The sequence below is a fragment of the Ambystoma mexicanum genome, chromosome 1p, assembly GCF_040938575.1.
Source record: "Ambystoma mexicanum isolate Mex_15411 chromosome 1p, UKY_AmexF1_1, whole genome shotgun sequence".
In the NCBI taxonomy this organism is placed as follows: Eukaryota; Metazoa; Chordata; class Amphibia; order Caudata; family Ambystomatidae; genus Ambystoma; species Ambystoma mexicanum.
The window spans coordinates 505,000,435-505,013,996 of NC_090921.1; positions in this window are offsets into that span (position 1 = coordinate 505,000,435).

Below are 13,562 nucleotides of genomic sequence, written 5' to 3' on the forward strand. Positions count from 1 at the left end.
CAACGTCTTGCCAAGGCCATCTGTCCATGTGCTGAGACACAAATGAACCTCCAGAGACACAATTGTACTAATCTGTCTCCTCGCCAGAGTGCAGGACATGAAGTTTGACTGGGCAAAATTGAAGATTGGGTGAAACATGGCCTTTGTTGGTGGTGCAGAAAAGATGCCAACCAGAGAAGCTGAAGAAATCTGTGCCAGTGTCCTGCCTTTCACCATACCAAGGAATCTGGCGACTGGGCCCAGTGCTGCTACACCAAGGAGAATCCAGCCATGAATATTTCTTGTACCCTTTACTGTGTAGTGAAGGGTATGGCTTGCCTTTTAACCAAGAAGTCGAGTGCACAGTGGTGTCCACTCTTACCCAAGCTGTTGGCTTGTGTCCCTTTTGTGAGGCCTTCACTGGGGTCTCCCAACAATTCATCTAGCATCCTGGTACTGTTGCTGTAGTACTGCTTTGTAAGAATTTGAGCCCTCCAACTTTTTTCATAGTGGGAATTAGACTTTTAAAGCTTTAGTTTGCTTAGAACTCGAACTTTCAGCTCTGCTACAGTTTGACTATACAATTTCCTGCCTAAAAGACTTTGTGGATTTTTTAACTACTAACATGTCTGTGCGGTTGTACCAATAATACGGTAGAACTGTCAGTGTTTAACTCTGTAACAATTGTACCGCAAGCAACTACCAACTAAGTGGCTTTTACACAAGTGCTGTCTTCAAAATGCATAATAGAATTAAATAAAATTGAATTGGTGTTTCTTTGAACTACTGTACTAACTGGGTTCAGTGTACTTGGCTCACATCGTTTCTGATAAGCCTGACTGCTCTGCTGCTCTACCAAGGTTCCATAGTACAGACGGATACTTAGAGTTGGGGCCTGTGTGCCATTGGATAGTTTTATGAAGTCTTACCTCAAAGTGGAATTTTGGAAAACTCGCCCAATATGCCACTACTGCAGCTTCACTGGTTGCCTTCTTCACTGCAGAATGGGTTGAAAACCAAGAAGGGATTCAGAAGGACTCCAGTCTCTGGTGGGAGAGTCTCCTTGCTTGGTGCAGAACATTGATGTGGGAGGAATACAGCATTAAGTACAAAGACCCATTAATGGAAGGATGCAACTGTTTGATGCAGTTAGTTTATGGCTTGGGTTTCTTTATTTCAATATAAATACTCCGACTCCATTTTAGGAAGCAGGCTGCACCCACTCAAGGTGATGAAGTTAAAACCACACCACGCATGCCTCTAGAGAAAAAAATGGGTATCATTGCCCTCCTGCTAGCTTTCATATTATGGCAAACCCAATTTTCACACTGGCTAGTATCGGTCATATTGCTGCTGGTGTACTGGCAATGTATGCAATCTGTACACTTACTTTACCAAATGCGATTTTGCAAGAAGTAAACAAACCAATGCATTCATTGTAATGTAGTTCCTGAAAGGTATAGCTCTACAGCCAAACGAGAAGATTCGGGAGGGGGTAGTTGCAAGCCGACAGTGATTGTTCTAGTGGTCACTTGGTCTTTGGAAGCTTGTTTGGAGTCTCAGTTTATTTGGTAAATGGTTACTGCCCAAGTTTTGGTTCTAGTCTATTTAACATTGCATCCCTTTTAGGGCCTATTTTGCTTTGTTGAAGTGTACGTAGGGGTTTTGCCTTGGTAGGATCCATTGTAATTGGTCCTTCCTGGTGTCTTTAGACCTTCTTGCTGTTTTCGGCACATTTACTTCCCCATGTGACCAAAACCATGTTTAGAAGCAGTTATGTTTGCACCTTTGGCATAATCTGGCTTATACTCAGCCCCCTGGATAATAGCTACAGCCCAGCCTTGGGTGTGCACCACAACCTCATGAAGTCTCTGGGGCCCATAGTGCGCCCCCTCCCCACCACATTAATGTCATTGTAGCTTGCAATAGTATCACTAATTTGTAGAAGGTGCCATTATGTAACCAATGGTGTATACACCAACCTCTGTGCAGACCACCCTCCATAAGATGCAATTCTATGATCGGAGCAATATAAATGGCATGAACCACCCCTGTGTCTAGTGTGCAAAGGCTCTTATTTTGTAACTGCTGCAGTGAAGTAGTGGTACACTACACCAGTGCCCTAATCTTTAGTGGACCTGCAGTTTTACACCTTGCATGTGTTAATGTTTCCACTAAAGAGTGGAGCCCCTCCGTTAACGGCTTCCTGTCCCCTTAATCACTGCACTGCATGGGTGGTTTGGCAAACATCTCTCTTCCCTAAGGGAATTCATAGTATCAGTAGCCAGCCACAGGATTGCCATGCATGACCAAGATTATGTGGCTTGGTAAATGCCAGCCTCTTTGTTACTCCATAGCCTATTCTAATTGCAGTTGGTAAGACTAATCTGATCAGTGATGATACACATCCATGTCTAGATGCAGTGGTCCAGTTGGATTACCCTTTGTAGCTGAAAATGCCTTCTCTTGCGCCTTTTCATTATTGGCTCAACAGCACATGGCGTATAATGGCATCAGACTTGATGGATGTCAATGGAGATTGCAGAACCTACCAGCAGATTGACCCACTTTATTTGCACTCCTTTCCAATGGTATTGACCCACTTTATTTGCACTCCTTTCCAATGGTAGTCCCCACCCTGTTTTATCACGGGTTGGCCAGGTATTTTTTGTGTTTTGGTTGACTTGGCAACCCTTCACACAAGTACAAAAATAAAACTGATTTGCAATACAAGATCATTCACATTTGTTTTAAAAACCTAATATTGCCAACAATTTGATCCATTCTTATTTATCAATGGGTTATGAATTTTAGCATCTTGATTGTAATTGAAGTCTCCTGCCAACTTGCTATTCTTTCCTGAAAGTACTCCAACCCCTGTTGTGGATGTAGCACCTGATCTTTAATTTACAATGCAGGGCATTTAATTAGTAGGTGTTGGTACTAATAATTTGATATGTTAATTTTAAAATAACGTACCGGAGTTCTGTTTTTAAGCGCAGATCTCGGATTCGAACCTCTGTTGCCCTGTGTGGTCTTGCTTCCAAGAACAGTGCGTTGCCCCTGTACTATCCTCTGTTCACTGCCTTAAGAGGATGCAATGACGGTGCATGGCTCAAATAGGTGCCTTACTTCAGTGGCCTTACACACACATAAATGTTTATCTTCCCCTGCGTCCCCAATGTGGAGCTTCTCTTGTCGCTTTAGGAAAAAGGAGTCTCAGCACAGCAGCAGGGCTTCACCGGGCAATTAAATAGTCCAGGAGGATGCAGCAAGCTTTGTTCATGGTTTCTTTGTCTGGTATTCCTCCCAGTGGTCGACTCTGCCTCTATTCTCAAAACCCTTGCTTTTAAGCAGGTTACTCCCATTCATGCAGTCTAGGCTGTCCATCAATGGCCAATCAGGACTGGTTGCATTCATGAACTCCTAGAGACAAAGGACAGGAGTTTCTGGAACCTCCCTCACCTCCTGCCTTTCCTGACACACTGGAGCCAGAGGCGGGCTTCAGGGCTGAAGCCTGCCATAGGCAAAACGAACAAAGGGCTCAAATCTACCTCGATGCTGAGGATAAAACCCAAGAAAGACCTCACAAATAGAAAATGGCAAAGACCAGGGCCATTTTGACAGTGGTCACCCATGGGTGCTATACTGCAGCTGAGGGTTCAGCCTGCGGTAGAAAAAGCACAATGGTCGGAAAATTAAACCACTGCCACCAGCCACTCAAAGTAGTGAGGGTAACAAAATGGCACATGAGAATGTAGGAAAAGGGGCTACTAGGTAACTCCACGTAAGGTGGGGGTGTGCTGGACCTACAAAGGGAGAAGGGTAAGTCAATTTCACTTTACTATTCTTGGGAACAGTAGTTCACACAAGAAAAGGTATTTAGACCTTATGAGACATCTAAAGGATTTCTCTGACGCTGCACTGAAGGTGCTGTGTGATCATAAAAAAAAAAGTAGATGCCTATTGAGTTTGTCAGACTCCAAAAACAGTAAAAACACATAATCCAACGCATGAGTGAGAAGGGTATCATTCACCCCAGGGTCAAAATTAAAAAGTCCTAAGATCTAGCAAAAGAGCTGGGGTTCTCTAAGGTTGAAGGGAATTGGCACAGAAATGAGAATTCTCCCTAACAGCTGTTACATGCCATGCAAAAAACGAAGGGCAGGCTAGGAATTGTAATACAGAAGGAGAGAAGTCACTATGGACATGTTTGGGGGGGGGGGGCCCTAGGAGGGTGGTAGCTGAGCTTGGTTGGCAAGGGTTCTGCCCACTAGACTCGCACAGACTGTTACAGCATGTTGGTATCTTGGGGCCATAGGCATTTCACAGGCAAGTGGGCGGAGGGGGCACCTTTTGAGTAAAACAGACTTATTTGTTGGACATGAATGCTGGCTGATGAAGGTCTCTTACGTGGATTGAGACAGGATCTTTCAAAGTTTGTCAGAGGGACGAAGGGGTTGCCCAGTGGGAGGCTGTTTATTTGTGTTTGGAGCTACCCATATGGAACCGTTTAGTGGGCAAAACATTCTGGCTGTAGTCATCCAGACATTGAACAAGAACAAAAGTGAGCTCCTGCTTGTGAACGTCTGACCACCCTCGCCTCCACAGGGGAGTTGAAAGGAAGAATTATGAGGAAAAAATGACACATTACTATGATGGGTGAGTATGTTTTAATGGTGGGCTGGAGGGGCATCTCGTCGCACACAAATGATATTACGTTTCTGCAACCAGTACTATGAGACAAACCTTACCCAATAAACAGGGGAAACGCTGGTTTACTTTTTTTTTTTACACACACAGGACTGGGACCTGTGAGAGGCTGGTAGCCCAAAACCGAGAGATAAAACAATCCAGGAGCAAAATAATCACTGAAAGTTAACCATACCATGCATAATGAGTACAGCATAACCCCACCACCCTCATTGGCTACCACCTATAGAACATGCTAATTTGCCCTATAGTCCCTTGACTAATTGGCCACATTTACACATCCCCTACATTGTCCCTGTTGAGCCCAGGTATGATTAGTGGGTTTGTATTAATAGGTTTGTACATTTCAGACCGACCATCATATGCTATGCACCTTCCTGTTCCAGACGCGATCAAAGTAACATGGCAAGGCCAACTCTGCTTTTATAAGACCATAAACTTCCTCATTAACCCAGGTGCCTTGGCGCACATGAGCTGTGTGCCCTTGAAACGTATATTAAATGTATTGGCATCACCTCTGCTCCTCCTGTCCCAAATCACAAGATGTTCCAGACCAGGCTCCCCCCCCCCCCCCCAAATCTCCTCCCAACCCCAGTGGCCCAGGGATGACATGACCAGAGTACCGCTCTAGAGTCTGAATTTCAAGAATTTGTTTTCTTAAATTGTGTCTAGGTGTAATTCATATGGGGTGAGGGGAGTAGTGTTCTAAATCTTTGCTGTGCTCATTGGCATCACAGAACCATGTGCCCTGCTCCCATGAATTAATTCTTCAAAGGGTGCATCCCTTCCTGCTCCTTTACCATCTAACATTCCGTTCCCACCATGTTCAAGCCTTGCAGCTGGATACAATTAGTGCTTATCTACGCACCCTGGGTGCCTCGGACCTCAGCATTTCTCCTGGGAAATGAATTCGAGGGTTTGTTTTTGGAGCTGAACTACTAGAGCAGCCGCTCCACACCAAGGCCTGCACACTCTTCTGTTTGTGTGCTAAACCTTAACATCAACATGATGACACTTAAGTTAGCAAACCAACCTTGCTTCTTCCACGTTGACTCCATTTCCACTTCCTGCACATCATGCTACCCTGCATCACTACAGTTGCATCATCTAAACACTGGGCCTTTAATGCGGCCCTATCTATGACTTCTGCAACCACAACATTAATACATTTGTTGCTATGTGTCAACCCTAACTAAAACAACTTATGCGGTGTCTGTGGCACAAACTTCACTCTGCTCCTCTGACGTTGTATTCTAATAGTTTTTCCTTGACAACTTGCACCTTTTTGCCAGTCTGGAATTCTGTATGTGCCTCACCACCTGATAATGATGAGGTTCAAAACCGATTGTCCTGGAAACTATGCCTGCAGAACGGGTACCAGCTGTGCCGCTCTTGATAATGTTTTTGCAAATGTTTGCGCTATTGAATTAGCTCAGACGTTTGAAATGGACTTCAATGAGTATAGCGATCGCAAGTAGACCGCTCGCTTTGACATCTGTGCAGAGCCTGCTGAAGCAGGTTCGAATCCCGGCAGGGCCAAACTCAGCCTTTCATCCTTCTGAGGTCAATAAATGAGCACCACACACTGTGGGAAATAAGCAGCGCTCAGATACCTGAGGGTTCATTGCTATATAAATGCCCAAACAATCTATCACCCTTGGGCTTGTATGAATACTCCCGACACACAAGCTTAAAAGTAAGAGATATGGTAATTAACTACGGGGCCAATGGGCTAGGGTGGACTGCTCGGACTTGTACCTGGGTAATCTGCAGGCCAGAGACATATCTGCCTTGGGATTCTTAACTTGCTAGGATAGTAAAGTGTATTACATCACTAACAGAGTTTCTGCTGATCAAGGCTGGGCACTTGACCATTAATAAGGCCAGGGTTTATTTTTTTTAAATTATTTGTATGTGTTCAAAATGGAACTTTACAAAGAAAGTTGAGAAAAGGTGGAAATCACTGTGACTACACAGGGTGAGACCCTGAAGATGTTAACATTTTCATGGTGTGTTCACGAATTTTTGTAGTTGCTAGGAGCCAGGACGTACGGTCACCTCCGATCAGTCTTGGCCACCAGGTATCTTTGTCCCACCCATCATCGTCCGTGATTAGATGTTTAAAGTAGACCACTCTCAGATCAAAATTTTTCGGGCATGCCAGAAGCAAGTGTCTGATTCAGTGGCCGATTCACACAATCGACACAAACTTGAATCCGATAGGCCTCTGATGTTCTGAATTTCATTTCTCTAGCAGGTTCAGCCTGATCCTTAGGAGAGAATTTCAGGCCCCCCTGCTAGGGAATTTTTTGAGGTACTTCATCGGCTCGTTAAGTTTGCAAAACGAGGGCGGGAGATGAAGGAGGAGTTTGTTTGCTGCTTCCTCTTGGGTTTGGATCCAATCTAAATCTTTCAGTTTCTGGTTGTAGGGTGTGCGCAAAGTTCGATTTCCGAACACACAACTGACTCAAGTTGGGCCCTGTTAGAGTCCTTCCAAGATATCAACATTTTCGCCTTGCCAGAATGCAGTTCTTTATTTAACAGTCCATAGATCTGATCGCTGTCGTCCATGATACATTTCCCGTATAACCTAAAGGCGTTGATGTTTACCGTTGCCTTTAGTGACAGAAGGCTCAGCTCGCGGTGAATTGCAGCAATAGATGTGGATTTTGGAAGGGAAAGAACCGACCTCCAAAACTGGCTTTCTAATTTCTGCCAAATTTTTTGGGTGGGATCGATGGCATAGCTTCAGCACTGTAGGTGATCGAAGGGACAACTTTTTTCCTGTAGAATTCTATTGCTGGGATGCATGAGAATTTTCCAAATTAAGTCGATAGCTTTTCCTTGAGAAGCCAGCTTCCTGATTTTGATCTGAAGGGTTGCTTGCATAGAGTTCTCGTGTTTCGAGCTGTCTTATCAAAACGCCCAGGTATTTGTATCCGTTGACCCTCTCGATCTCATTTCCCTCAAGACGCCATTTGAATTTGTCATTGCTTCCTTTCTGACCAGCTGCCAAATCAAGATTTTGGTTTTCTCATTGTTTAATTTTAAATTGTTTTCCTCGGTGTAAGTGAGTAGATTGGATAATTGCCTCTGGAGGCCGATCTGGGTCTGATCCAGTAAAATTAGATCGTCTACATACAATAGATGACTTATTTTAACATTTGCTACTGATGGTGGAAAAGTACGCGCTAGGTCTTCTGAGGCCCCGTAAGCCAGAAACTGTGCTGGGGCCATGGGGCAGCCTTGTTTTACCCCCCCGCCCAGTCTGGATTTCACCTGAAATTTACCCTTTGTAACAGACGAACCATGAAGGTGGTGTCCGAGTGTAGGGCTTTGATTGGCTGCAGGATCTCCTGAGGGCAACTCCACCCTTCCAGTTTTTGCCACAGACATTGCCTATCAACTAGGTCAAAGGCCTGGGAGAGATCGATAAAGGCAACAAAAATTCGAGGTTTCCCCTCCCAGACCATGCTTTTCAGGGTGCTGATGGTTAAGAGTTTGCCGCCGTGCCCATCTTTTTTTTTTTTAAACCCTGTCTGGAACTTCATTGCACGGTACCGACTCTGCCCAAGATTGGAATCCTTTCAGAAGCAGACTCCCATAGACTTTGCCAATACAGTCCAAAAGTGCTATAGGGTGATAGTTTAATGGATCAGTAATGTCTCCTTTCTTGTAGATCGGGACAATGATGGATTTTGTCCATGAGGGCGGCAGGGATTTCTGCTCCGCACATTTCTTGAAGATGGATGCAATCATCGGTACCCATTCTGCTTGATTTGCTTTCAGGTCTATATTAGAGATTCCATCAGGGCCCGCTGCTCTGGAGGTCTTCAATTATTTATGTGGGCTCCAATTCCAACTTGGTCGTCTAGTTTTGCCCAGTACGACTCCAGCGGGTTGGATCTAGTTGGGGCAGTTGTATCAGGGGCTTGAAAAACAGAAGTAAAGTGAGATACATTTTTGTTCAGCCATGGCATTAATGGTCGAGTTGTTGGATGAGGGCGTCGAAGATTTCAATAGTGACCAGAACTCTCTTGCTTTGTTTCCGCAAATGGCCTTTAGCATGGATTCCGCATCCTGCTGATAAAGTTGGTATTGATGATGATTTACCCAGTTCTTATAGGTTGATATTGCCAACTTTAGTTGATCTTTATTTTGCGGTAGATTTCCCAGCTGCCTCTTCAGCCTGCGTAGTTCACGTCTTTTAGCTACAAGTGTAGCATCGAAGGTTTGTCTTGGTTGAATGAACGTAGAAATTGACTGTTTTGCTTTCACCCGATGTTGGACCAGTAAGGGAACGTAGTCCAGGATTTCTTTCCCATCGACGCTCCCCTTGCAAGTGTATTTTGCCTGCAGGGTGTTGACTGCTAACGCTGTCCAATTCAGTCGATTTCCACGAGGATTCGATTCCACTCGCAGGACGTACGAACTAGGCTGTATGAAGTGGTTGACCAGTGACATTGTGAGCCGATTGTGGTCGCTAGCTGTTGTTTTGCGAACTTCAAAGTCTTTCACCCTGCCCAGGAGTTGTCTGGAAATATAGATGTAATCGATGGTAACCTGGAGGGAGCCTTGTTCCCATGTTGGAAAGCGCTGAACATTTGGAAAGACTGAGTTCAAGTTTTCCAGATTTCTTGATGACATGAAGGACGACCACAGATGCCCTCTTTTCGCTGCTGGTGTCATGTTTGATGTTTTGTCCGACTTGGAGAGGCCGTCACAACATTTGACATTCAGGTCTCCACAGATTATAATGGTGAGGACCTGGCGTGCTGCTTGGATTTCATCCATCAGATTTTCCATCATGGTTAGATAGGCCTGTTGGTTTATGGCTGCTGGGTTCCAGTAGGTGTTGACAATCGCTATTTGGAATGTTCTGGAATACGGTTTTTCCGCCCAATCGAGTAGCACTGCCAGGATCGAGAAGTTTGCTTGAAGTGTGGCCTTATATTTCAGGCCAATGCCCTGCCAACATGCCATAAGGAGACCCGAAGTCGGACGGCCCAATAGCCCTTTGTTTGCTGGGGCCAGGATGATGTCGTAGCCGTCCATGGCCGGAGTTTGTACCAGCCAAGTCTCTTGGAGGCAGATGATGTCGAATGATGCTAGATTAGCGTTGCCCGTCATTGAGATGTAGATGACCTCGGGTGTTCCATGAGCAGAACTGGAGTGTGGTAGGATGGTGGTCGACCGTCGGACAATCCAAAGGCCCTTCGAGCCGACCTGTGGGTTGCTATTTATTTGTTTGTGACAACACCTTGGGAAGCCAAGCCCAAAGCCCCTGTAGTTTATCTCTTGGTTTTAAAATGGGGAGGGCGTTTTCATTTGTCGCTCGAGGGATGTCCCTGTTTCGCTGCACAGGGAGCTGGATCGTATCCGATTTTGACGTTTTGGGATTGATCATGCGAGGCCTTGCTGCCTGGCATTCAAAGGTTTTTGTCAGCTTAAGTAGCCTTGATTTGTCCTGTGAAGTGGTCGTGGAAGCTACTTGAGGCTTTGATTTTGAGTTGACCACAGTTTGGAGAATTCCTGTACTTTTGCGACCCTTCTCGTATTCAGTGGTTTTGGCATGGTGGGCCAAGTTTCTCTCCGGATGGCCCCGATCCTTTGGATGTGTTTTTAGGCTTTGGTTTTGGACGATATATCCTAGAGAAGCCAAATCCTCCTCTGCTTGGGCTATTTCCCTTTTAGCACTCTTTGAAGCACTATAGATGTACTCTTTTGCTCTTTCGTGTGAGTGATAAGGGTCCACTATCTTTAGGTCTGAGGATTTGATTCCATGTAAAGTTGGGATCACGCTAAAAGGAGTGAGAATACCTCTTCTATTCAGGATTATGTCGTCCTCCTTATCAATGTGTTGTTCCAGCTTGATTGGTGGCTCACACGAAAGTTGTTTTTCCTTGCGATATAGCTCTGTTCTTGAAGTGTAGAGAGTTGACAAGTGCGCCCCTCTTGTATCTCCTGACATTGTCCCTGAGGGGTAACTCCCTCTTTTCTTTGGCACATGGGCTGGGTGGGCCCCCCCTAAGGTGTGGTGGGCCGACAGGTCGCTAGAAGACGGTCTTTTGCATCCCGGCGAGTCGCTGGATCTCGATGGTGCAAATGATAGCACTCGGGAACTGGAAGGGCTGCGAGGGCAATGTGTTCTTCGTCGGTGAAGCTTTTTCCTACGGTCTTCCAAGGTGATTAATTTGTGCCCTGTGTCTGCTTCGTTCACGTCTTCGATGATTTGAGACTCCATCTGATTTCCTGGATCGGCCGGTGTAACCGGTGGGAAGAGTTCCTGAGGATCTTTCCCTCCCTTGGCCGGGGATAAAGGTTGGAGGTCGTCGAGGTGTTGGGTTATGTTCATCAGATCTTCTTTTGCCAGGCGGTCTTCTGTAGACCACGGAGAGGCATTGCTTCCCTTTTGCTTCACTGGGGAAGAAACCACAGTATCGGCTGAATTGCCAGCTTTCACTCTTCTTTTTTTATACCTAGCGCCAGTGGGTTAACTGTTATTGGATTTGGAATTAAGGATTTTCCTCCTTGAGCACATTTTTTCCGGTCTCACTGCTGTGAAAGTGGGTAGGAGCAATCCTCTGACCTCACAGAAGCTTTTTGAGGCTGAGGTGCTTGTAGGGTGTCTTCCGTAATATCGTTGACCTTATGAAGTGTTAGTTTCCGAGTTCCCGGACCTTCTAGCTGGTGGATAGTATTGCTAGGGAGTGTAAGTTGCAGTTTCGAAGGCGAGTTTAGTACTCCTACTACAGCCTCCATTGAGAGACTGGTGGCTACACCGTTACACCCTAGTGCCACATCCAACTTGAAGGATTTTAATTGACCATCTAGAGCTGTGATGTAGCCTTCCAGAAAAGTTAATTTTGCGAGCATGGAGGCTTGAATCGAAGTATGATCTTTTAGATTTTCATTGATGCCTTCATACAGTTTGGTGAAAGGATTTAGAGCAATGGTGACTGCTGACATTATTGATAGAAAATCCCTCTTATTTTACCCTGAGGAGTCCATTGGAGAGCCTGGTGGTTGAAGACGCTGTCTGGGGGCAGGGGTTGAAGCATGGCTTTCATTTAAGAGACGTCTCACTATAGGCGTAGATGGTGAATCTACTGGACCGTAGCTGGTCCGATCCGAAGGAAGTGGTAGATGATGGTCAAGTGGCGCACCTTCTTGCCTGGGACAACCTATCTGGCCATTGTTGATCGAGAGGCGACGTTATTCTTGGAATGAAGATTCGGGCTTCTGTCCCTTAAGGCCCCCGGCCGCCCTTTGGGCTTGTGGGGCCAAGACCTGGGAATTCTGTAGCCCAAGCTGGGCTGAAAATGCAGGGGCTTCAATAGTTGTCGGCAGGTTTAGGTTCTGTGAACCTTCAGTGTTAATTGGCAAGCTTATTGATTTAGGTGCTACAGAGTTTCCCACAGGGGTCGCCTTTACCAAATCACAAGGCAAGTGTGGGATTTATGGATGATCTGGGCCTTTATCCGGGGCCGACGAGGTGGTAGATCGCAGTTGGGAGGCTGAAACTCATGGATCTGGGATTGGCGTCCACGGTGGCCGTGAGGGAGAAGGCGAGGCAGGTGTGGCCTTGACTGGATCTTGTGAAGGAGGGCGCACATCAGTTCCCATGCCTATTTTTCTAACTTTTTCCGAGGTTGGCAAGTTTTTATCGCCTCCAGGATTTCTTCGTCGGTGAGATCCACTTGCCTGGATTTAGGATCAGGGGCAAAGGCGTGAAAAAAGTCTGTTACGAGGCTTGCGACTGAAGGTTTTATTGAATCAGGAATCCATTGTTTCTTAGCTATTTGGCCGCTTGTTTTGATTTTTGATGCATGTAGACTCATGAAGTTTTTTTTTTCGTTTTTAAGGGCGCTTTTCTGTTACGGGGTCTGGATTTTCTAGAATTAGGTTTGCCCAGCCCCCCCCCCCCCTCCTTCCTGCAGTGTTTTTTTTAGATTTGGAGCACCCACTAGAGGTGTGGGTGATGGGCCTGGAGGCTTTACAGAGCTGATGGTAGGTAAATCGCAGGCTTGATTGTCTAGACCCCCACAGTCCGCCTGAGACCGGGGGGGAGTGCCCTCTAAAATTGGGAGGGCTGAGATGGTCGGGTTTGCATGGACTTGAGCCTCTATTTGTGTCATGTGATTGTTACTGGATAACGAAGGAGAATCAACTGTTGCCTTAGCTGCTGCGGCCTCCCTCTCCAGCATCGGGGGCCTTTGGTCCAGTATTTCCTGGAGTTTCTGTGGCGCTGAAGCCTCTGTATGGAGGGGCGTGGCCTTGCTCTACCTTAGTTTCTCCATACACGAGGCCACCTCTGCCGGGGGTGGGCAGGACCTGACGCCTCCCTCCGAATGGCCCGCGGCTGCTTTGGCTCAGTCTGCTTCATTTCTGGGGCCGTCTCGGCCAAGTGTGGGGAATGGATCCGGGCTCCTCTCCTGGAATGAGCCTTAGCTGCTGCCACTCTGGCTGCTCGTTCGTGGGCTCCCTCCGCCACTCACGGGCCGCGGTCCTCCCTCCGGAGGCGACCGGGACCCGGCGCTGTGAGGGGGGGGGGGGGGGGGGGAGTCCGTGGTTGCAAGGACACAGACGGACTGGAAGAAGGCGCCGATGCCAGCGGCGAGGAGGCAGGTACGACCAGACGAGTTTCCTCACTTTCTGTCGCACTTTTTCTCCTTAAGCTGTTTGGAATTGAGCCGCATTTGGAGGCTGAATGTTCATTTATGTCCGCTCGCCTGGGGCGGGCGTGGGCTGTTAAAACAGCTGATGTCTTAAGAAGTTTTTGAGTCAAGCCTGACGTGTGCGAGCCTTGCACACCGCGGTTTGGGTGGATTTTTGTAGCATTTCAAAGGCACGCATTTCTGAGCAGGCGG